Source organism: Anas acuta, chromosome W (assembly GCF_963932015.1).
Source record: "Anas acuta chromosome W, bAnaAcu1.1, whole genome shotgun sequence".
Taxonomy (NCBI): domain Eukaryota; kingdom Metazoa; phylum Chordata; class Aves; order Anseriformes; family Anatidae; genus Anas; species Anas acuta.
Window position 1 is genome coordinate 28679641 of NC_089016.1, and position 25991 is coordinate 28705631.

General features: G+C 40.7%; 2 long non-coding RNA genes across 2 annotated transcripts; one reads left to right on the plus strand and one right to left on the minus strand.

Annotated features, from left to right (window-relative positions):
* Nucleotides 1–788: 788 nt before the first annotated feature.
* LOC137847086 (uncharacterized) lies at nt 789–20677 on the minus strand. The gene is made up of 12 exons (XR_011090790.1): nt 20539–20677; nt 19611–19751; nt 18749–19111; nt 17665–17790; nt 15588–15699; nt 13745–13835; nt 8281–13453; nt 7254–7808; nt 5110–5221; nt 4052–4173; nt 2503–2727; nt 789–1366 (listed from the first exon to the last, which is right to left on the minus strand). It is a non-coding gene; the product is annotated as an uncharacterized lncRNA (long non-coding RNA).
* On the plus strand, nt 20493–25991 carry LOC137847087 (uncharacterized). The gene is made up of 3 exons (XR_011090791.1): nt 20493–20889; nt 22822–22968; nt 23825–25991. It is a non-coding gene; the product is annotated as an uncharacterized lncRNA (long non-coding RNA).

Below are 25991 nucleotides of genomic sequence, written 5' to 3' on the forward strand. Positions count from 1 at the left end.
TAAAAACCTGGGCACATCCTCTGCTAGGGGCTTATATTTCAAAAAAATACCTAGAGGTGATTTGAGTTGGAAACTCAAAGCTCACGGAACTGTTTTCTATCAGTCACCCATTCAAACAAAAGCAAAACTAAATGTGCACGAGAATTAGGCATCACCTCCCTCAAACTGCCTTTTTACGACTGTGTACCTTAATTGGACATCGCAGATAAATTCTTTTAAAAAGCTGGAAAACGATGTTTTCAGCAGCCTGGAGCAGCTCGTGTTTTGTTCCAAGGAGCTGAACACAATGGGACGGGTTGGGGTGTCTGCTGCCGATCCCGAACCTCTCTTCAGAGCCTCCCTGCTCTCCTGTGCCTCTCCAGGCATTGAGCAGAAGGACTTACCCTCCACATCTTATTTTAAGATAATAATGAGTTTTGTTCCTCATGTTTAGCCCTCTTGATTTTTAAGCACCTGCATCTGCATTGGTTCTAGGTGTTCTGCAAGGGCACGAAAATCCCAGTGCTAGAAACGCCGGTTTTTCTCAAAATAAGAGGTACTCAGGCTTCCTGTATGAATTACATGTCAGCACAGGAGCTACAGACTAACCAGCAAAACGAATAGAAAATCACATCGGTTATTCAGTAGGGAACGTCTGCAGCTTCTTAGACACGTGAGCTTCTTCTTCAAAATGTTCTTGTGGTTAAAAACCTAGTCTTTCCCATTGGAAAAGGACTTTAAAAAAAAAATTAGACGGAGAGTTTTTAAGTGGCCCTGACTAGAAAATAATAACTCTGTTTTCAGAGAGATGTGCTGCACTTCTGTACTTTATTTTTTATTTTTTTTCCGAAGGTGAAATAAGATTGTCATAATGCAGATTGCAAACCGCCCGAATTCAGAGCACTGCAACGACAGAATGAAAATTAGGTTTTTCTGTGAAATCAACATACTCATTTTTACAAGGTCAGTGTAGTAACAAAACAAAAGTCGGAACGGAAAACAGAACGAGAAAGTCAAACATAACCATTTTGTTTCAGTTTTGCCTATTTATTTATTTCTTCCTCCAAACATACGTATTCACATGGAACACTTCAACTGTACAAACATTTTTTTATCCTTTTCCTGGACCAGCCATATTTAGGGCAGGCAGATTAAATGACCCAGGAAGGTTTTTTTTTGATATCTGACTTTGATAACCCCGTGAGTGATGGCTACGTGAATTCAGCAGGCAGAGGGTTATCCTTCCACGATGTCAGTCTCTTCAACCCCTCACTTTCCATCAAATGATCAATAACTCATTAGCCAGCACCCATTTAACTCCAGCGCAGCAAGGAATTGATGTCACCCATAAGGAAGCACGTAAGCACGTTCGGTAATGGTTGCAGACCTTCAAACAAACAAACAAATAAATGTAAAGACATTGAATTTTAATTTTATATAAAAATTTCTGCTGTTTTGCTGCTGTACCACCTACTTAACAAAGACCAGGCTTTTCTTCAGTGCATTGTAATGCTTAAAACACCTCTTTGTGACACCTGAAAGTCTCTTAGCTGGTGCTAAGATGTCTTCTTACTGGTGACACTTACTTGTTTATCTCATCCAAATCTTTTTATCCCCTTTTTACACCTTTTTTCACTGATGCACTTAGATTTCCCTTCTCTTTTTGTAACTGCAGAAGTGAACTTGATTTACTTAGAGGACCTAGTCTGCTTTTTTTCTCTCTTTTTCTTTTTCTTTTTCTTTTTCTTTTTCTTTTTCTTTTTCTTTTTCTTTTTCTTTTTCTTTTTCTTTTTCCTTTCCTTTTCCTTTTTCTTTTTCTTTTTCTTTTTCTTTTTCTTTTTCTTTTTCTTTTTCTTTTTCTTTTTCTTTTTCTTTTTCCTTTCCTTTTTCTTTTTCTTTTTCTTTTTCTTTTTCTTTTCCTTTTTCCTTTCCTTTTTCTTTTTCTTTTTCTTTTTCTTTTTCTTTTTCTTTTTCTTTTTCTTTTTCTTTTTCTTTTTCCTTTCCTTTTTCTTTTTCTTTTTCTTTTTCCTTTCCTTTTTCTTTTTCTTTTTCTTTTTCTTTTTCTTTTTCTTTTTCTTTTTCTTTTTCTTTTTCTTTTTCTTTTCCTTTTCCTTTGTCTCTTTTTCTTTGTCTCTTTTCCTTTTCCTTTTCCTTTTCCTTTTCCTTTTCCTTTGCCTTTGCCTTTGCCTTTTCCTGGCTATCTCATGGTACTCCATCTGCAAGAAGTCACATTTTCAGACCACTGCATTACTGTAGTTCAGGATATTGAGCAGCACCACCACTGCCTTTAAAGAAATTGCTCTGTTTAACAACTTCTGTGCTGCTGCACAGATCTACTCTTTAGCCCCAGTGCCACAAGATGCCTGTCGCTTCTTTCTGAAGAGCTGAGCACACAAGCAGACCTAGTTTCTGAAAAGCGGAGCCAGCAATTCCCCAGGCACTCCCAGGCACTGCTCTAGATGGTACGGGATATTTGAGAATTAAATGGACCATTTCAGAATGCCTCCCAGAAGATTTGCTCACATTTCTGATGGCAGTCGCAGCAAACCACCCCCATTCCAGCAGATATCTTAACAATTCAGCTTTGATGCACAGCAGCACCTTTGGTTCAAAGGGTTTGCAGGTTGTTTTACAGGAAAGTATCTAATCAATCTCAGCATGGCCACGCAGAGCTGGTATATCCACCTCAGGTACTGCCAGGAGATGTTCTCTCTCTCAACGTGTATCATTTCCACCTGCAAATAAAATCTAAAAAATAAAAAATCAATGTCAAGGGCCAAACCAACTTTTTCATTCAAGAGCAATCAGGAAGCAAAGCTCTGCCTCAATTGCTTCGATCAAAGTCATGAGAATTACGTATTCTTCTCCAGAACTGGAAACTTCCTCTTTGGAGGCTTTCTGCAAGCTCATCCTTTTTAACCCTATGCGTTTCCTGAGCCAAACACCAGCCAAAGTCCTCTTCCTGGGGAGAAACACTTGGCACAGAGCTTTTTTTTTTTTCCAGAAGTGCTCCTCCTGACACTCAGCAGCAGTAGTGCCCTTGAATCATCTCGAAGCTGCCTGAGTGCTTGAGAGATGAGGTTTGCAGCTAATTAGATTTTGCTGCCTAAACTGTGAACTTTTTCATCACTTTCCCCTACCAGCTTGGCAAAGTTTGCAAAGATCCTCGTTTCCTTCTCCCTCGGGAGGTGGCAATGCAGAGAGTGCCTTGCTCAGCATTATTCTCTGACAGCTTTTCTTCTGACCAAGGATGCAGCCCGTGTTGCGCTACTGAAACTGTACACTGTTGTAAAAACCCCTGATTAAAGCCTTAATGATCAATTTAATTCGACTTGTAGCTGTCTGTGTTGGGAAGATGCAATTTTACTGCTCTGAAAGTATTTCATTTCAGTGAGCATTATTTCTCTGCAGGTGTGGCAAACCCACAGAAACACACTGAGGATGAAAAATAGGAATCTAATTCTCTACAACAAACACATGATGTTTTCAAAACCAGATGCTGCACCAAGAGGAGAAGAAAACATGCATGGCTGGTAAAATGCATGAAGCTTTCTGAAAGGTGAATGTAGTAATGCAGTATTGTTTGACATTGGTTTTGGGGAGAGAAATAGCTTGCTAAGCCATCCCCATATCTTTTCTGCCCATCAGCTGACCTATCTGATTGTGACAAGTACTTTTTTTTTCCCATTAATCAACAGAACAGCTTGCTTAATAATTTCCTGGCTCTCAGTCCTGTAATTTAGGTCATTTAAGGTTTTTTTTTCGTATCCTAAGCCTAACGGGCACATTCGGGATCCTGATGAAGAGCGGAGCTCCTGACGAATGGCAGCTCTCTTGTGAACTTTAAAGAGTGAGTTTGCAACAGTGATGAACAACGAGGTGCAGCTCTATTTAAATCAAACGGAGGCAGACAGTTTCCGAAAGAAACTGAGCTTCCAGCAAGTGCTGGAAAATTTGCCAAGGACCGAGCACCAAGTATAGTGGTAAGATAGAGATAACTACTTCAAAATCACACAGTATGTGTCGAAATGCATTTTTGAGGCTTTCCTTTTGACATTTGCTACATTCATACCTGCTCATTTCTTCTGTGAAGCTCGTAACCCAGAACTTCCAGCACACAACCTGCTGAAAAGGAGCATCCTCTAGTGAAATGTGTGTTAGTACAGGTAGAGATGATGGCAGCTAAACTGCAGCCTGAAATATAGAGAAATGCAGAAGAAAGGCTGAACTTTCCACCTCTCAAGGCTTTAGGAGGCTACGATCCTTAAACACAGCACCCATCCCAACAAAGGCAGCTGGCTGTCAAGAAAACCTGCTTGCATTTGAGTGCCAACAGACACAACTTTTTTCACAACACGTTCCCTAGGCTGGCTGGGAGCAAGCTGGCTCTACTTCTTCCTTCCTCTTTTGTCTGTGGGTTTTCTATTAAAGAAAAAAAAAAAAAGACATTCAGGTATTTCTTTATGTTCAAATGAATGAGAACATTCCATTGAAGTCGCACTTACTAATTTCCTAATTCAAGCTCTAAGTGAATTTTACCATAAATCTCACTGAAGCCCCTTCTTACAATGTTTGCCATCCCAAGAACCCAGATGATTAATAACCGCAATCAGTATCGGTACTATTGTTATTCCAGTTTTCACACACACAAAAAAAAAATGAGGGTCAGAGAGGTGAAATTACTTAGCCAATAGCACTTGGCAAAGCAGGGATAGGAGCAGAAATCAAACCCAGATCTCCCAAGAGCAGTGCTTCATCTGGGAAGGAAGCCAACCCCATACCCACTAGTACAGGAGCCCAGAAGAGTCTATATTTCGATTACAAGGTCGCTAAGGAAAAGTCATCTCTTCTGCACTTTCCCAGTCAGCATTTGCAGGAGTTAACCATGAATTTCGTGTGCTAAACTCATAATTTCATGTCTTTGTCAGTTTGGTTATCTGATTAATTGGCAATTCAATGTAAATGCCTTAAATTATTGACAAAATTATAACAATAATCTGGTAATCGTGCTGAATAAGTCCCAGTTAGTTTAGGAAATTAGTAAATTTTTAGTAGGAAAAGATACCTCTGCATAAGAACCGCATTCACTGGGCTGTAATTCAAAGTTTAATGACTTGCCTTCGCATTTACCTGGCTTTGGATCAAGTGGTACCGATGCAAATTGCTCCTGTAAAGACCTCGCGTCCTTGCATTTCCTCCTGGGTTCACGCAGATCCTATTTCTACCAATGTCCCAGGACTACCTGGAATTATATATGAGTTTAGTCTCAGTTCTAGGATTTATCCTTTGCATTGATTTTGATTTTACGATTGGAATTGAGTAATCTGTTTAAATAATATTAAAGATTCACTGCTAAATCTTTTAGACTTAAACTAGGCATAACTGTCAAGAATAATATTTGGAGGAATATAAGGGAATGGATAAAAGCCCTGAATGTCTTCTGCTGCAAAATACGATGGGGAACGGAGGGTTTTCATACAATATTAAACGCCCTGCAGGCACAGCATCCCCTGGTAACCCTCCTCGCTGTCCTGGTTGTTTGCTGTGCGTGTGTGCAGTGGGACACGAAAGGAAGCAGAAGCTTTACTGCAGAGAACAGTTTGTTCACCTATTATCTCCCTGGATTTTCGGCTGCAAAGCCGTCAGGGCCAGGAATGATCAAAATCTTTTTAATAACTTCCAAAGGCTTGGGCCCCCGGAGTGGAAACCCAAGCCTGCGGCAGGCAGCCAAGCTCCTGCACGATGTGCAGGGAAAGCTGGGAGCCCCTGAGCTGTAAAGCAGCTCCAGCCTGCTCTGGGAGGCATCTCCTGGATCTCATCTCTAAAACCAGAACCATAGACAGGGAAAAAATTAAACTCCTGAGCCTGCCAGAAAGCACGAAGTAAAATAAGCCAGGTTTCCAGCCCCGATTTGGCTGAGGTGAGTCCACGCCGTTCTTCAGGGACTGCCCTCCAGCAAACATCAACATGAAGGACGAAGCCAGAAGGCAGGGATGCTTTTTTTTGTGGTGTTTTAACCACGAGGCAATGAGTTATAATCCTTTTGGTACCTCACGCTGGAGCGGGCTCCTGCTCTGTGGTGCCTCGCTTCAAGCGCAAGAGCAGGGCCTCGAGGCCTACTCCCACCCCCATAGCAACGGGTATGTTCCTGTAGCCTGATGCTCTGAATTCTTCCTATATCTATAAAAAAAGGTGAATTGGGATCTGAATGTCTTTCTTCCCCGTCTCCCGTGACGTTTTTCGAAGCCTCTGTAAAGTGTTTTCATGTGGGGGTCACGACCGGGCTTAATGCAAGGAGCCTAACGCGCTGCAGGCCTCTGGGCACTCAGGATGAAGCCCGTTTATTTTCCACTTCATCAGATTCAGCCCAATTTTCATTTTGTGCAGAGAGCTTCACCACCAGGCCATCCTTTCACCTGACAAGAACAGAGAAATTTTGTTTCCAAAAGAAAAGATCCTCTCCATTCATGGCTGTGGTTAGCACCTGAACCAGCTGGGTTTCTATTTACAAAGTCAAAGTTGTTTTTTTTTTTCCTAAGCTGGTTTCAAATCAAATCAACCGCAGGCGAATCAAAATTTAATTTTAAACAGAAAATGCATCCGGGACGGAAATAGAATATCAATCTCTAAACCTCCGTACTATGTCAATAATCCTTCTGTTTGCTAAGCTTGTGTCGGTTGTAAGAAATGTGATTTTTACCACATTATTTTTATTACTTCCTTCCCAGTTCACCTCTCGCAATAACTTTTTTTCCCATATAAATCCTCACTAATTTGAGGTGGGTTCTACCAAAATGAGGTTTTAAAGAACACATTCTGCTGTTCTCCTGCAAAAATTAGGTGCCATCCCTTGTAGGAACCTCACAGGTAACTGAGCTGTTGCCGTCAAGCACAAACTGAGGTGACAATTTCCCCCTAAGCACTCTCATTCGGCAGTTATAACTTTCTAAAAATCATCTTTTAGGCCAAAATTCCTCACGTCTCGAAACCTTCAGTCACTAATTTAGAATACTTGAGCAGGACAGCGCTCCCAACCAGGTTACGCTCACCAGCATCTTCATGGGGCCATTTTGTGATTATGCTGGTAATGCCCTGGCAAAAATCCCAGTCAGGCACACTATTTCACATCTTTCTTTCTTTCTTTATCATTTTCTTTATTTCTAAGGGCTGTGCAGTGTAACCACACGGCCCGAACCTGAGCAGACACTGCAGTCTGTTGACAGCGGGGCTGCATTACAGTGCAGAGTGCACGCAGCTGTGTGTAAGATCCTCACCTCGTGGCAGCGTTATGTCACTCAGGATGCTTTCTGCAAGAGAATCTAGAGTGAGGGAAAAAAAATAAATGATGTAAAAGGAAAAGAAAATAAATCTGTAGCACTCAGCTCTGTGAAAATGTGAATAAAGACTGACTTCATGGCTCTAGAAAAAATAAAATAAAAAAATAATAAATAGCCACTAGGTCACCGTGGCTACGGACTAAGCCAGCTGCACAAAAGGGCTTTAAATATCTGCTATGTGAGCTACTGAATTTAAGAGAGTTCATAGGTAAAGGTGTCCAGTAAGAAGGGTTAATGAGAAAATTGGGCCCGGGTGAGCCATTGTGGGGAAATTCACAGTTTCCTACTCCACCTCCCAGCACCACTTGGCTCTGGTGCGGGACATATTCTGTGCCAACTCCAACAAAGCCACAAAGGCAGAAGAGTTTGTTTTTTTTTTTTTTTTCCAAATTTTTGTTCTCTTTTTAAATTCCTGAGCCATCTATGAGCACCTTGTTCATGCCTTCAAGCTGCCGCAGGTTTTTTATTAGCAGTCTCGTGATCAAGACCAACCTACTCACTGGAAAGGAGAGGAGAAAATAAACATTTAGTTAGGAGGCAAGGGCAGTACGTATTTTATATAGTGCAAACCACAGTTCTTTGGTTAATCCACGTTTCACTGTTTTGAAAGACAAGTTATCCATGACTTGACTATCCATGATTTAGCCTTTTAAGTTAATTGTCTTCACATCACCTACCATAATCCCTGTAAAGTGGCAGAGCCCCATACATCTCCGATTTGCTCTACCATGGGGGATGGAAGGGGACACAAGCATTTTGTGCTAGTCCATCCCTTCCCGGATCATAAAGGACACAGTGCCACTCACAAAGCAACTACTCCACGCTACTTCATTTTCACTTCCTCGTCACACAGAGCCCAGCACCACATCCATTTATTGTCCCTCTAAACGCTACACCAAAGACAATATCACCTCTTCATTTCCATGCAGCCCCTCCTTCCAGAGATACATCATCTTCCACTTACACTGTTTAGACACCATTTAATCAAGCTACCACACGGATATTTATCTTCTGGTGCACTTGGCTCATAAATAAGCAGCTCATCCATTCATCATTTTTGGTGCCGTCCTGTGGATTTGCTGTAATGGGTTTGCCTAAGAAGCGCAGCCTGACAAGCGCACGCATCACTCAAGCACCCAGCTGCATTTTTCGGTGTCCACACAGCTCTGGAAGGTGCGGAACTACTGCGGGTGGCATTTGGAAGGAAAACATGTCATCTCTATCGACATGCTTCGGCGGAGAGTTTCTTCCACATCATAAATTCAGAAGATGCAATCAGAAGATCATTCATCGCCCCTATTAACTTTGTTCCTGGCGATGGGCTGTTATTGCTCTTAAATGCCTCTTATTGAGCAGTAACGAAGGGCACAACTGAAAAATGGCTTTAGAGTACAATGCATGCTCAGATGATCCAAACTATAAATTCCTCGTGACAGCACCATCGTTTCCCCGTGTACTTAACGTGATGGAGAATTAATCCACAGTCCCAGTCAAGCTCCGAGACTCGACCAACATAGAAATTGTTAATAACAATAAGCAGTTAATTAATTTCCTAAGCGATGGTGGAGTTACTCTAACTTTTTGGCAGGCACTGGAAATATTAATAGGTGAAGGTGATGGGTGAGGCAAAGAATTTTTGGTGATGCAGGAGGTGAGGCCTTTTTTCAAATAACCACCAGCACGATAATCCACACGCGGGCACACAGGGCTCTGTGGTTTATCACCAGGATCAGCACCTGTGCAGTGCCCCTTATTTTAATATAAAAATATGTCCTTAATATAAAAATATGTCCTATAAAAATATGTTCTTTTTCTTGTAACCTTCTTGTGCTTCCTCCAACACCAAGCATTTTCATTCCTGTATGGTGCTTCCCATGCTCTCTCAATCGCTCAGAGAGAAGTAGCTCGGAAATGAATCCGTCCTTCAGCCACTCGTGCTGGTCAGAGGTCACTAAGATCATATAAAAAAAAATAAAATCATGTTTTCAGTTTGGAAATAAATACCTTTTTGACTTCAGGAGTGGACGGGTAGCCTCAGGGTTGCTATCCGTGTCTCAAAAATAACAAGGAACCCCATCTCCTATACATTCTACCAATAGTTTGGGATGGAAATGCTCATGGACTTCTGAAACACAGCCTGAGCAGGCCAAAGGACAAAGCAAGGACAAAAGCGAGCCACAAGGACGAACACAGTAAGAAGCAAGAAATCACCTTTTCCCTTTCCATCACAGCATGTTCGCCCCTTGAATACAAGATTTTTGGCAAGATGCTTATTAAACAGGGCTCTAAATTATTGCAAAAAATATCTTTCTTGCTCATCCCTGCCTGGAGATTTGGAATTTGTCATTTTCTTGAGGTTTCCAGCCTTGGGACACCACTGGGACCGTTTCTGTTACCTAAAATGAGAGGAATTCTCATAATTTCAAGGGGAGGTTCTTGCTAGGTGTCAGATACTACAGCACTTTGTTTCCTATTCTGAACGCCCTTGTTATATCCCTTTTCTTTTTTATAAGTGATTTTTGATTCAGAAATGAATCAGAGAGGTGGTAAATCACTTTTTTTGGGCAAGATGAGATGGTGATGCAGCTACGTGGTGAATAATAGCAGACGCATAACCCAAGTAGATACAGAAGTCATTTTTTTTCCCGTTTCAACACTGTGTGGCATCGTTTTTCTTCAGAGCCCTTACCATTTTCAGAAGAGAAAGGAACGTTAAAAGAAACCTCTCACATTAAAATCCATGTTTTTTGGCAAAAAGCTCCCCTGGCACCGGCACCAGCACCTCCCAGCAAAGCAAGACCTTGAGCATCACAGGACACGGGGGACACCAGCCAGGAAAACTCAATCCACAGTCACTAAATAGTGCTGGGATCCTTCTAAAGGAGAGTTTGACTGCTATCAGAGGGAAAAAAAATTGCTTTCTGAGTTTATCCCACTTCCAGAAGCAGGCTGAAAGGCAGGGCTGAGGATGCTGATTGCATTAGGGATTCTGGATGGTGCCGGCGGGTCTCTCTGGGTAAACCTCTTCTGGAAAGAATGAGCCAGGCTCTTCACACATTGTTCCTCCTCATCCATATGCCGACGAGCAAGCTGTGAAGTATTGCTGTTAAGTTTTTGGCTGATTTTGTATTTTAGCATTTTTTACCTCCCTTTAAGGCCTTTGTATGCGATCGTTTCCAAAGATGTCGTTCCTAAGACAAAAATAAGTTTTAAAGTAAAGGTGATCATGCCTCAAAAGCGGCATGATTTTGCCCGATACATTTTAATGCTGAAATAACCACCTGGTTTGACATTCTTGCTCCAAATGAATTTTCAGGAACCTGAAATCACGCAAAATTGGGGAAAAAAAAGCACAGCAAGTGTGATCGAACGAAGACGTGGCCGATATTACGGCGACGTGCTGCCAACCCGGACCCTAGGAAATACTTCACAGAGGTTTGACAGAAAGTCAGATATTTCTTCATCCCATTTCACAAGCACCACGCATACTTACAGAGCCCTAAAATCATCCCCAAAAGGCTCAGCCTCTGTAAAAGTTTGTAGCAGCAGTGGCAATGGGGATAAATTAAAGACCCCAGCTGGCATTTAGATGCTCCCTCTCCTCCTTTGCCTCCACGTCCATGTCTCTGCCAGGGAGAGGAAGAGAAGCCCCTTTATTTATTTATTTTGATAGGCAGCATTTTCCCCTAATCAAGGCTTACATTTGAAGCGGGCAGCTTTCTGAAGCATGAAATGGGTACATAAATACAATTCCATGACCTGTAACATCCAATTTCAGCATCTTTCATCGCGCAGCGGCTATCGAGCAGGAAACTAAAGGTTCTCATTTCTTGGGAAGTTAAACGGAAATATTCAAAAGTATTAATCATGCAAAGTGAATTCCGGAGCCTTACATTTATTTCTGATGTTGTGGTTTATTTGAATAAATCCCAAATGCAATGTGTGTTTTTTTTTCAAAGCCTGGGCGTGTGTAGCAAATTGCTTTTTCACCCCTTTTCTCCCGGGCAGATGTTAAGAGATCAAAGACACTGAGGGGAGAGGAACTTAAAATCTTGTTGTTTGAGAATGGAAGGGATGGATCCGGGCTAAAATTAAACGTGGTGCTCCAGAGCAATACCACATCACACGGCGAGCTCTCTCCACAGATCTCATCTCTTGGTCTTGCAGAAAAAAACCCAAGCAAGGGGCTGGGACCTGTCCTCCCAGGGCTATTTGCAGGGGAAAGAAGAAGTCAGGGAGAGATGGAGCTGCCTGCAATAGCAAAATTATGTCGAAATGACAGGAAAAACATCTTTGGTAATTCAAACTTGACAAATGAACTGAACCTCAGGACTCCGAACAGCAAACGAGGGAGCCCAGAAGTGCTTGTTCCTCGATCAGCTCCACTCGTCCAGACTGGATGGCAAAAAAAATTCCTCTGAAGATCCTACCCCTTATCCTGCAGCGCTAATAAAACCATCTCGGCAAAGCAAACAGCACAGTCACCGGGCTCTTTGAAATTCAAGTCACAGCCTAGTCAAGAAGCTGTTGATGGAGAAAAATGTTAGTGCAGGCTAACAGGCTACGAGGAGCCACTCCAGCCCTCGATATTAGCCACAAGCTGTCTGATAAAAGCTTCCACCCCAAGAAGGTGGAAGGTGGGGTAGCCCGGGATGGACATTTGGTGATCCCAGCAGCTTGTGGAAAAGAGCCAGACGGCTTTAATTTCAACAGAGATTTTTGAAAAATAGTCAGGAAGGAACAAACACCACCCAGCAGCACCCGGAGTGAAGAGGCGATTCATATTTCCCTCTCAGATTTGGGCTGAATTCCCTCCGTAATGTTCCAGGAGCTCCTGGGTGATGTTCTGAGGCTCCTTCGGTGACAGCCTGTGAAAGCCAACGCTCTCCCACAACAGCTCTGACCTTTTCTGTGCTCGCTGATTTGATTAGGTGACTGGTCAGGTCCTGCTCTTTGCCAGCCTTGAAGGCCTCTTTGAGAGAGAAAAGGGGAGAGGCAGAAAGGCACAGCACGGACAGAGGTTGATTTCAGACCCAGCTCTTGGCAACTAACTCACAACTGGTCAATTTTGCTCTAAACCCGCTCTTAGAGCCAAGACTTTTTCCCCTCTCCAAGGAGTGGCAACAGTAATTGCTGCTTTATTGCACTTTAATCAGGGCAGGGTTCGCCTTCCCTGAATGAATCCAAACGCCTTTAAGATTTCTCATATATTCCGTGTGTACGTGGGCATAATTTGGGTCCAGTCTTGCCATTTACTTGGACGGAAAGCACCCTGCACTAAATTCTGCAGACAGCCTGCCATGCTAAATCTCTCCCTGCCGATAAAATATCATTAATACAGTCACCGGTGATGTATCGCTAGGAAAGGTCACGCGAGTTACAAGGCGTTTGTTATAAGAATCTGGGGTGAGACTCTACAGAGAAAGTGTTAAAATAATCATGCAGTAGCCATACGGAGAAAGCTGTTAGCAAAATTAAAGGGTTATCTCAAGGGGCAGTTCCCACTGAAGCTGGTTTGCTCAGGAAGGATCTACCTGCAAGGTGTGGGTGTCTTGGAGTGAGGGAGAGCAGAGCTGCTCTAAAAGCAGCCAGTTCCCCCAGGCTCCTGCCTGGGAATCAGGGAAATTTCCATCGAAACTGCTCTATTTTCAGCAAAATGCTTCAATTTCAATGAATCAGCGTTCGCTGATGAAGTCGGGTCAAGGAAGTCGAGTTCACATCCCGTCTTCACAGTCCCGTTTAAGAGGATTATTTTCAAAGGTCAGATCCACCTCCTTCGTAGGTCTTCTAGATTAGCAAATAATTGAGAGTTGGAGCAACATGTGCACGGAGCCAGGCTAAAAGCTGACAGCTGAGCATGCCTTTTAGCTCTCAAATCTCAGTTCATGGACGGGTTGCTTGAAGAAATCAGATGGAAGGAAAATCCCTGCAATACTATGTGACGTGGCAGCTCCTGTACCTAATGCTTACCTGCTATATGCCCATCAAACATTAAATTCATCTGCAAAAACTTAATCAATACCAATTTTACTCCTGGGTGTGCAGGGAATACAGACCTTGGGCCTGCCATGCACACTGCTCAGGAGCATAACGGGGTTTAGGCTCCTGAATTTAGCACGTCACCAGCAGCCAAGTTCCTAAATACAGAAGAAGCTGAAGCTATAGCTTTTATTGGGTGGACTTAGACTCTAAGCAGATGGATAAAAGCTTTTCACAAGACTTATTCTTGCAGCAAACCTTCAGCATTAGTTACCCAACGAGCTCGTGTCCTGCCTCTCTCCTTCTCAAGGCAAGCAGATTCAAGTTAAAACTAAAGATATTTTCTTTCTGCAGGTAGCTAATTGACTGTGAATGCCAATTCAGTATAATAAAGCTGGTGACATTGTTTAAAGAAATGTCATTTTTTTTTAATTATTAAGAATACTCACCCATTTTTTTCTTTGGATTGGGTGAAGTGGGCTGCTGAGGAAGCAATCGGGTTGCTTCATGGTTGAGACAGCTCCCTTTCCTCCAAATTTTCTGCAAAACAGATAGAGCGTGAGATGATGAGTAAGCAACTGTTGAGGACTTCAAGAGATTGCTTAGGAAAATGGCAAATTATCCAGCATTAGAAGTGTTAATGGACAACAGCTGATGGTGCCAAACAATGAGAATATAGTGATGGGAGTTAGTTATAATAACTGTAATGTGATCATTTCGCTGGCTGAAAGTGGAAAATCAGCATTCAACCATCATTTATGTTGCTGTCACAAAGCATTACAGTGTGCACGTGGCACTGAGACCTGTCCTTGCTGGGAGAATTCAGTTCCAGCAGCACAGTTTGCCCACTCTTCCTCATTCTTCACATTTAAATTTATTATAGATGCCCACCAAAACCAAAATTGTGAATCACTGATGTTTTTGCCAAGTTTCTCTTCTATTTCAGTGCTGTTGTTTAAAGAAAAGTACAAAATTTCTTATTCTGCTTCCCCTCTTCTCCTGCTTTCCTAAAGCTGTCTTTATGTGGCACTATGCCAAATGCTTTAATAAATTAAATATAGAATAATAATAGATTAATAAACATTATTAATAAATTAATAAAAAATGAATAACTCAGTTTTTACTGACAGCAAATCTGCTGTTTATTTTCTAGATTCTCTGTCCCAGAAAAGCTATACTGCATTTTTCAAAGCCCTCTTTTCCACTTGTCTTCCTATGTTCATTTATTCTCCAATATTTGCTCAGCAGCATCGCATACTATTAAGGTTTAATGAACCTGTCCCCATAATAATGGACCACGTCATTTTTTGTCCTTTTTCTTGATGTAGATAACCTGTTTGATGCTCCTTGCTCACACAGTCCTCCTCTTGCCTTGATTAAATATTAGGTTGAACAAAATCTACTACAGTTATCCTCCTGATACACCTTTCTATCAAATCATCCCCAGTGGTTTGGGTATATTTGTCCTCAAAAAGTCCCTCTCTTTTCCACTGGACATGCATTTGTAACATTTATTTATTTATTTTTGGTCCCATTTAGCTTCCAAATCTTATAATTGAGCAGAAAGCAAAGTGAAAGCATCGCGCATTTTATGTGGCCTCTTGCCTAAGCTGCACACTTGAGCTGGTTTAGTTCGGTAAATTCATTTTAGTCCATTTAGATACTCATCAGGTTATGCTCTTTTTATTTCCTCATCAAACTAGACGGATTTTTTTTTTCTTAGTTCAGCGGATTTGGAACGTGGTTAGATCAACAAAGCAATCTCCAACCTTTGTCACTTTCTACAACTCATTTATCACCATCAAACCAAATGAATATTCCAGTCGTCCCGAAATGACACGTATTAGAGATAATGCCCTTCATAAAATGAGGCATGTAACTAAAGCGTTATCGCTGAGTGTACAAGAACTTTGTTTTTCTTCCCAAGACAAACAAGAGCTGCTCCTCCAGGGGTTTGCTAATAAGATTCTGCAGCAGAAGGAGTTGGTTTAGGCACAAAGAGGGAGCTCGGCTCTCAATTCCTCTCTGTGTTGCTAAAGGGACTTTGTAATGAAATATTCACTTGAGTAGCAACCGTATAAAAAGCTCTGAGATTAATATTTAGGGACGGAAGGGTTGGTTAGGATAAAACAATACCAATAAAAGTTAATCATCTCCAAACCTCTTCGTGAACCAGAAGTTTCAGAGGACATTTGTTTGTACCAAAGTCCAAGGTAGAGTGGATAAGCTTTTAGACCTGGGTGTGGACAAGATTCAATTTGGAGTATATCAATTCAGTTTTTTAAAACTCACCCATTGCTGCATGTCTGTCCCATTAAAATGTCACGGGCAGACCTTTTCCTCTTGAAATCTCTGATAAATTCTGTTCGGTGCCATGTTCCTTCCTGCCACTGATGGGTTCCTCCTGCAATAAACCTGCCGTTGGAAAGCTGCTTTGGAGAAGGAAATGGTGAAAGCCTTTCTGATTAAAAAGGAGCTGAATTAATCCATTAACAAGCTGAATTAAACCTGTATCAGCCATTTGGCTCCAATAACCATCTTCATTTGGTGCTTTTGGTGTTCACGTGTAAATGAAATGATGAGGATTGTTCTAATCTAATTTTTCATTTCCAAATGTCTACATAAAATAAAATAAAAAGACACCTGCCCATTGGTAACTGGTGCTTTATGTACTTATAAATACAATTATTGGTAATTAGTACTTTATGTTCTTAGGTACTGAAAGCTTTAGGTGCTAAAAAATGATTCAAAATCAGGTGATATACCCAGGTAAAAAACAAAATACTAATTCTACGTATTCAAAAAGCTGCAGTCTGTTTTTGTTAGTTTCTTTCTCTTTTAAATAAAACTTCTCTAACTGTCATGGCTCACCAGGGAAAGCCTTAAATATCCGTGTGGATGCTTATTAGTTTTTATTATATTGTCTAGGCACTATGCAAAGGAGGAAGGGATTTCAAGATCTGCAGAGCAAGATGCAGACCAAAATGAAAGAAAAAAACATGAAGAGTTACAGGGTCTTTTATAGGTGAAAAAAAATGAGAACAAACCCCAAAGCATCTCTTCTCCCTTGGCTAACATTTAGTTGTAATTTAGTGTAAAGCTGGAACAAGTCCTCCTGATTATTCTGAAATCATGACATAAATACAGAATCTGGTCCAGGTAAAAAACAAGAAAACAAACTCATGAGAAAATAGAAGTGAATGAAGGATTTTCACGTTAATACCAACTGAAGAACTGAAGCTGGTACAAGAAAAAAAAAAAAAAGGATAAATTAAATATTGAAAAGACTTTAAACAAGGCTATTTTTGTACTTGTTGAAAGCCAGACGTCTGATTTGGTTCCCTTCCAGTCGTGATATTAAAAAAAAAAAAATTGTTCTGCATTTTGCTACAGTCCCCTGACCACCGAGGTACCAACCTCCTGCGAGTGCACCGCTGAATCTTTGTTCAGGACGTAGAAAAGCCTCTGTAATCTCCGGGGTTTTTCTGTGATCCCAGCCTCCTTTTGAATATATACAATATGTCCTCTGCCAATACAAACTGTGACCTTCTGGGGTGGCACACGGAGGAGGATTGAATGAATTTAGGTCAAGAAACCGGCGGTAGCCTTGCACTGGGGAATTCTTTTAGCTGGCGCTGTTGGGGATGGGAAGCAGAGGTTGCTTGGCATGCCAGTCAGGTCTGGAGACACCGAATTGGCTTGGACAAGGGAAGAATGAAATATGGATCTCTGCTCACTTGCTGCTGCAAAAGCAGGGCTGAGACAGAAGCAGGAGGGTTGGTGTTTGGTTGAGTTGAAAATCCAAGCTTCCCCTTAGCGCCCTGAATTTGCATCTCGGCCCGGTCTGATGACAGCTACCACTTGCTAATATAAATGAAGGTACACAGGAACACAAGGTAAAGCTACGGCAAATCAACTAAGGATTGATTCCTTAATGCAGTTAATCCGCCGTCCATAAATGAAGCTGCTTTTATGCAAGAACCGACCGTCATTATTCAGTGAAATTTAATTTCCCTTTAACCTGCTTTAAATTATGTCATAGAATTAATGGCATCTGATCTTTCAGAAGCACAGGCTCCTAAATGTGATTTATTAGACTAAAAAGCATGTTCAGACCGCCGTCAGCATCCCTCTTGCTCACACGTGGGCCAGGTCCTGTCACTTTATCCCTGTCGGCCTCCAAGAAGAGCTTTTTGGGTGGTCCTGTGGGCTCGAAGACACCTGTGGATCCCTTCCACACATGTAATATTGAGACATATCACATCATATAGCATCTGTGCAGAGTGTATATGTATGTATGGTTTGTGTGTGTTCGAATAATACACTACACAAGCTGCTTTAATTAAAAGCATTCCCTTCCCCTACATACCCGCAATTTATGTGTGGAGATTCCTCAAGTTTAGCTGCTTTGCTTCAGGTTATATTTCAAAATCTTCCAGTGTCCAGCTGTCCTGAAAACGCAGTTCTTAAATGTTGATGGTTTACAGGCAATTAGCTGTGTATGGAAAAAAAAAAAAAAAAAAAGAAATCTGTTGAGCTTGAAATTACCTTCTCATTTAAACAAAATCCTGGGCTTTCAGTTTGCATCCACACGTGTCCTTTTTTTTTTTTCCTAAGGCACAAAAAAAAAAGATAAAATGTCAATGATAAAAGGTAAATGATGATGGATAAATAATGATAGATAAATCACAAATCAACCAATTCAGCTCCACAACAAATTCCATCCCTACAGGATATCCAGAAATGGTGATTTGGCCAGGAATGCTTGCTGAACTGAGACACGAGATGCTCTACCTCCCTATGCATATCCCAGGCATATTCAAGACAGGTTTCTGATGGCTATATATTATTGATGTCCATTAGCTGATTACAAAATGCTAGCGTGGCATCTGTGGTTTTTCTCTGCTGTTGCTGAGCACAAATACAATAGGAAATGTATGCCTGGAACCCTGACAGGCTATTTTTGTTTCATCTTGCAGCCTTCATTCAGTGGCAGACAATAGCTGGTTCATCTGCCTCCAGCTATTCGCTAAATGAGGATGTTGAAAATGTTTCAACAACGTTCCCATTCCGTTCTGGATGTACATTAAGAAAAATGTCACCGCAGACAGGAGCTTGTCACCTTACATACTGATGTTTGAAGTTGTTCCGTGCTGCTGTGTCATACAAGATCAGAGAATTATTTAGGTTGCAAAAGACCCATAAGATCATCAGTGTCCTTGATGGATTTGGTGTTCTACTGCCATGTGACAAAATGGCATGGACATAATATCCATATTTTCTGCAAGAACATATTTTCACTTAATAGCCTCAAGTGCCCCCAAACTTCTCTAATTTAGCACAAATAGGCCAACCAAAGTGAAGAACCACAAAAAAAATCAGGGAATCAGCAAGAATCGAGTGTCACCAACAAGGAATTTCGGTATTATTTACGACGTCCTTGGATTACTGACCTTATCCATATTTATGGCTGTGGACAGCAGGGAAATAATTGTCAGAGGTATAGCTGTGAGCGAACAGTTCAGGATTTCCAAGATGGCTGGAGGAAGCCTTTCCAATTTAATAGGTATTTCTTCATCACACTCACTTAAACGCAGACCAATGTCAGGTTTTGGTGAGCAAAGGAATAGAGAAATATCATTTTTTTCCACCAAAACTTCTGGAGCCACCCTTTAGGGTTCCCAGTGGGAAATAACAGGTTCTTTTTGGTATCTGCTGTTCAGGAGTGATGGGGAGAAGCTCACAGCATTTTTTTTCTTTCCATGAATCTTCCTTAGGGTTCGTTTTCAAGGGGCCACGATTATTCCAGCAAAGACCTAAGATGAAAAGAGGAGAGAGCTCTTTAATCGATATCCAAGGTGACCTTCGGGCAACTTGGCCGAGAAAATTCCACAGTAAGAAGATTTTTTTTCTGCTGAATCGGTTGAAAATGTGAGCGCTGCCCCAGAATTAAAGTCTGGGACGGTAAAGCAGCTAGCATGCATCATTAAGAAGCACAATATTCCCAGAAATGACATGTGCGAAAGGCAATCAGAGCCAGAAAGTTGAATGAGCCATTTCACTAAGTTCTCCCCTTTATAAATCCAAATTTGAAACCGTGGTTCTGAAACAATGAACACTTTACATTTTAATTATTTATCAAAGGAACCGTGTAGGGCAGTTTTAAAAAACAATGTTTTAAGCTGAGATTTTCAAAATAATACAGATAAAAATTCTGATGGAATTTTGTGTGTTTTAGGATCCTAACTTTTAGGTGTCTTTGAAAATCTTTGTCTACAAATATTATAGCTGGAACAAAGTTAAAATGAAACGTACATTGTTTTGCCAGCAGCAGCAAAGTCTGAACTAATGATGTCAGTCTTGTTCAGCTATAAGGATGCGCCTTAATTCCCACATTTCAGTCATAGCAACCGAAGAATGAATCCAGGAGCCTTGAGGAAAATCTGGATTTCGCCCCTGAAAAAAAATAAAAATAAAAAAAAATATATATATATACATTTATATATAGTTTTGAGCACATAAACCACTTTTCCTCATGCAGAAATCCACTGACAAGCTCCAGTGCCCGGTCAAGACCTACCAAGTATTATCAGTTAAGAACTAAAATTGATCAGGATTTTTAAAAAATGTGCCCTGGAGCATTACAGTTTAAATCTGATGCCCAAATATTTTATCAAACAGAAGTGTGGCACTCCAGCTCTTTGATGTAACCTGATTTGCTATTCATGAAAATGTTTCTTCTTGTTGAGAATCTTAAATTAAATTATATAATATTATGCAATATTTTATATAATATTTTCTGTTGGAAGGACCTCTGAAGATCACCTAGTGTCAGATCACACACCCCAAGCAGGGGCAACTTTAAAGTTAGATGGGGTTGCTTAGGGAAAATCATTCTGAGTATGTCCAAGGATGGAGATTGAAAAGAAAAAGGAAAGAAAATAATTTATTTATAAAACCAGACATGGTTGCAACTTTCCACGTGAATAAAGGAAGAAAGGACAGTGGAAATGACTGGTAAATCCTCACATAGTAGGAAAATTATTAAATAAAACACCAATCTTGGGCATGGGCCATGTCCAGTGCTTCAGCAGATGGCAGAAAAATGTGTGCTGTGATTTCCAGGCTGCTCCTTCCTGCCCCCAGACCAAGGAATTGGTTGCACCTGCAGCGAGGAGATAAATCAGCCCAGTGCTATCAGAGATGCTGATAGCACCAGGAGCTGTGGTGCATCCTGACTTACCTGCTGATGCTGGGCATGACTGCTCTCCACTACATCCCAGGAAAACTCCTTTCCCTCCTCAATTTTCCCATTTCACAGGTCAAGGAAGGAAAAATACCAAGAGCTTTGATGGTTCAGGTGATGGAGAGGGAAAATGTTCTTTGTAAGGGGCCTGAATAAAGGCAGGGTGCTTCAGTAATCGAGATACAGGATGAAGATGGCTTGAACGAGGATCCAGGAGGTGTTCTGCAGAAATAACTGGCAGGATTTGGGCGCATCCTGGATGTGAGGAGCTGCAGATCACAAAGAAGATGTTCCTGGCCTGAGCGATGAGCAATCCTGGGCTGCAAACAAGACTGAAAAAGGATAATGGTATTAATAATGCGAATAGTTATGGCCCCAGCTTTGGGGTTTAGTCCAGGTGGCACTTTGCTGGGATGTTTCCAACCGTCTCTAGCCTTCTATTTATCACCTTTCCTTCCTCTTTGTCTTTGGATGCACACACTGGTCAGTTGAAGCTCTGAATAGGCGGTTTCTTTTTATTTTGGAGCAGTTGAACAAAGAAGAATGATTTCAGCAGTTGTCATATCTTCATTAATTATTTCTGCAAATAATATTTCCCTAACATTTCAGATAATAGAGCAGTTGTGGGGTTTTTCTCTGCATCATTTGTCTTCATTTATAGGTGCCTGACAAGTCGAGCGGTTTTCAGTTGATTTTAAATGACTTTTAATATCTGACTAAAGATGGCAAATGATTTTTATTAGGATGTGAGCCCACGTAAGGGGAAAAAAATAAAATGGTAGCCTCGTAAGACACAATTAATCCATTCTGAATATCCTAGATATATTTATTTTTGACACGTAATGTGGGGTATGTGCAGTGCCAGAGGAAGCATTCTCTGAAAGTAAATAAATTTGCTTTCTAACTTGACATAATTCCTGTTCTTAGATATAAGAACATATGCAAATTGACATATAGAGCTGGTTTAATTAAACAAAATTTAAAATGAAATGACAAAACCCTTGATGATACACAAAAAGGAAATACGTTGCTAGCTGAGGGAAGAAAGCCTGGTTATTACAGAAGTGAACTATGTGATTTTATAATTAAAACAGTCCCACGAAGGACTGAAAAGGGTAAATTACAGAAATCTGATCCAAATCAGCACACCTGCATTTAAAAGGTGGGAAATACCTTTCAGATCAGCTGAAGACTAGGTAGCTCCAAAGCCCTCTGCTTTACTTGCAACACGAGAAAACATCTAGCATTTGGCTAAGATCCCATTTTCTCCTCTTTTACCTTCATTCCTTTTCTCCTGACATTTTGACAATTTTCTTTTTAGTCCCCAAATATTCGCCTGCTCAGGTAGTAAATTAAATGTACTTTATCGCCCTTAATGTTTAGGTTTTTATATATGATATATATTACACAGAGATAGTATTTGTAGGGGGTTATATGCACACATAAAGAATGAAAGCAGCTGTGATTTGTAAAAGACTTTATCTACACACAAATCCCAGTAAAATTCCAGCTGCAGTGGCTTGGGTGCATTTTATTTGAACTAAATTTCTTCACCCGTCTCCAAACCACAATCTTAGCGTTGAAAAAAATAGAAAATTTACAACGTATTTACTCTGTTTCCTTTCTAACCCATCATTTATACTGATTTCAGGGTTTTCCTGGGCTTGGGCTAGGGAGATATGTTACCTCTTCCCTTATCATTAGCTTCCAGGCAGCAGCAGTGTGTCTGCAAAGTTTTCAGCACTCTATCTACTTACAGAAAATTTGGTGAAGTTTTCAGGCCTGTGTTTTCTAAACAGGTAGGCTAGGAACTGATGTGGTTCTTGCAAGCCTTCAAGTCTGTAAATAAGGTGTTGAATAGAAGATATTTATTTAAGAGGACCTCATAGACACACATGCACTCCAGGATACAGCTAGATCCATTTCCACTGTAATTAAAATACGCACAGAGGAACCTTTCTAGAGGTGTTGGAAGAAAAGCGTGTATTTTCTGAATATCGAGCTAGGAACAAAATTAACCTGACATTTGTATTTGACAAGTAAGTTAATGCTGCGCTAATCCCCTTTGGGATGCTGCAATTTTCACCTGTCAGAGATGTTTTAGCCCAAAGGGAGTAGCAGTCCCATCCCTTTCTGTTCTACTTCAGCTGGAGAAGAGAAAAAGAAAAAAAAAAAAGGAATAAATGAATAAAAGAAGAAAAAAAGAAAAAAGGTAAAGGAAAAAAAAAAGCCATATGTAACAGGCTGTCTGTCATTATGTTCTTACCATCCCTTGTTTAGGATACCTTGGGGAAAAAGGGCCATGGAAGGCTTTGTGCATCCCTGTGGATACCTTGGAAGGAGAAATATCTGAGAAGGTGAAAATCTGCAGGAGCCGCATGCTGCCAAGAAGCATGCTGAGAAGTTTTCCTCTCCCAAACTAAGCAGGTGGGGGGCTGGGTTATTTTATTTTTTTTTTAAACACAGATATAAATAAGTTTCACTTGAGACTTAATTGTTAATTAGTCCACTTTAAAACCAGATATGTTAAATTCATTACGGCGCTAACCCAGTTTGAGATGCATTAGTATTCATCTTCCCTGCTTAATCACTCCAGTATTCATTTAAAATTCTCTCAGTAATCTAGTCTGCAAATTTTCAAGTTGATGGAAATGTCAAAAGCAAAAGGGAGAAATGTCTAATTAGCTGAGTACCTTGCTTGTTGCAATTCCTTGGCAAATAATAAGGGGACTTATGTAATGCTCGCTGCAAGAGGGTGCAGTAGTTGATAGGAGCCTTTGAATGAAACAAAGAATAGCTCGTGATGACTGATTGTCTGGGCCACAATGAGTGCAGTACTCCTGTCCGTGGTATCGAAACATAGAATCTGAGTGGTTCTAAGATTCAAAAAAGAAAAAATGAAAAAAAGGGGGAAAAAACAGTTTTCCTATTTCAGATTCCTAAAAAATAAAAAATGAAAATAAAAAAAAATAATAAAGCTTGCATTGACTAAAGGGAAATTGATTTTATTTATTTTTTTAATGAAAGAGTGGGGCTTTTTTGTTTATATTAGGGTTGTATACAAATTGATGGTGGCAATACCCAGGTTAGGCTGTGTAACTGTTATTTTCGCATCTTGTGGCTAGCTTTAAATGAAGGTGTAAATTAAATCCATCTTTGAGTGTCTAAGATCTTCAGGCAGGAAATGCTGGATTTGTTTGGGGAGGCACAAATTATTTATAAGTACTAATCAGCACTAGCCACTAATGAATTCTGCTTTTTTTTCCCTCTCTCTCGTTGCCAGATGTTAGTCAAAGTCTGAAGTTCCTTTATTTTCCCTTAATGAAATTACTAAGCAAACATTTTGGAGAAGGAAAATTCACGACCTCATTAAGCAGGAGCCACGGCCCTTCGCCATTTCCATTTCTGTTCTGTCTGGAATTCGGCTGCCTGCCGTTAAAATGCCAAAATTCATCACGAATTAAACCACCAAAGACTGCGAGATGCTGCAGTTATTTCCTTCTCTTCACCTAAGAAGTGTTGAGGTGGTTTAGACACCAATGTAAAGGATTTTTAATAGTGATGCACCAGGGTAATGTCAAATATCTTCTAGCAGTGACATAATGCGAGCAAGGGTAGGAAAAAATGTGTCATTTCACATCTCAACAAGCACAAAGAAGTTTGAAGAGCTGATTTCCCATTGCAATCATCTGGGTTCCTGTCCTAGGGAAAGGCTAAAGACTGAGTAAAAGATGTTGGAGTAGATAATGATGAATAGAAAGAAAGTTTAAAAAAAAAAAAAAAAAGAGAATGGATGAGAAAAGGGTGAAGGGTAATGAAAAGTGAAGCAGGAAACATGGATCAGCCAAGAGATAGCGGTGATTTTAGTTAGTGACCTTGAGATAGCTCACCTGGGACCTGTTTTTCAGAGACTGGAGGGAATCTTTTGACTTTCAGAGATGCTCAGGAAGCCAGATTGCAGCCCAGAATTACCAGGCACTTTTGTAAAGAGCTTCTTTACTAGCCTGGAAAGTGCATCTGTGGGTGGAAAATGTCCTTCCATGCCCCATTTCCATTGCATCTCGATGGATCCCTGGAGCTGCCTCCTGCTTTTACAGTCCTTTCGTATCTCCTGGTTCTCCTTGTGTTATGAGCTCACTTTAGTACCTGAACTTGCGATGAAATTCATGAGGAAAATTCCCTGATGGCTTGGTCAATCTCCTGCTGTAGTCTTAGGGCCTTAGTTTGAAACCTATTAAGGATCCTGTGTACACCAAAGGTGAAAAGGTTTTGTGTTGGAACAAAATTCCTTAGGAAATGTTCCAAAAAAAGCAAAAGAAGAACCAAGAAAGCATGGTAACAGCTTACAGTAAGAGAGGAAACAGTTAAGTAGTCATTTTCTATTATAAGAAATAGACTTTTCAATTAATTTCTTCTTTAGAGAAAGCTAAATCATTCACGATATTTAAATAAATGTGTCCAGTTTAGACACTGAAAGACCATCTCTGACATCCCAAGTGTATTTATTCTTGTTTATTCCTACGGTAATAACTTGACAGAAGATCTGCATCGCTGTTATTGCTTCTTACAGGAGGACTAAGCCCAAGAAAAACAGGCTGTTGGGTCTGACCTGCTGATTAATGAGTGATAACAAAGCATTATTACAATCTGCGTGCATCTGAATGTCAGCTGGGAGGAAGAAAGGAAGAATCAGCTGGGAAAAATAACTAAGATGCAATGAAGAGTACACACATCTCTTTAAAAATGACATAAAATTGAAATTGAAAGCAAAATATGGCTAAAGCTAGAGGTCTAAAAAAGGGAATGATGTGAGATGAAACAATATTTTTTAGGCTTTTTCTTGAAAGAACAGGAAATTGTGGTGTTAGCCCAGTGGTTTGATTTTTACCTTAAACACTCACTTTATATCCTTTTGTGCCCTGAAAGACTCTGCTTCTCATACAAAAAGGTAGGGCAGCGTGCCAAGAAGTCAGGTTCAATCTCTTTGGAGAAGTTCTCAGCCGCAGCTCATGGGCTCCAGCCTCTCTTCTGCCTTGGTGTTACGTGGCAGCAGTTACAGAAAAAGCTTTAGGGCAGGATAAATGTGAAACGCTTCCATTTGGGGCCATAAATATTTTTCAGAAGTGAAAAATAGACAAAATAGTAGGAGAGAACAGGACGGAATGCTTTCTAAATCCTTTCGGTCTATAGAAGAAAATCCCCACCTGCTGTCCCAAATCATTTCCATCAACTTTAGGGTGACTCCCTCAGTGTATGGCTACTTTCGTTCTCAGAAAGTCTGAGGAGGACATATAAATCCACTTAATACTGGAAAACAAGACAGCAAGAGAAATCCTAACAACTTATTTAAATATTGAATGAATGAAACAAGCCACTAAAGTAAAATGCTGCTCAGGCTACTGGTGTGTTGAGCTCAGCAGTGTTTGTGTTGTCTCGTGCTTTCCTTGTGA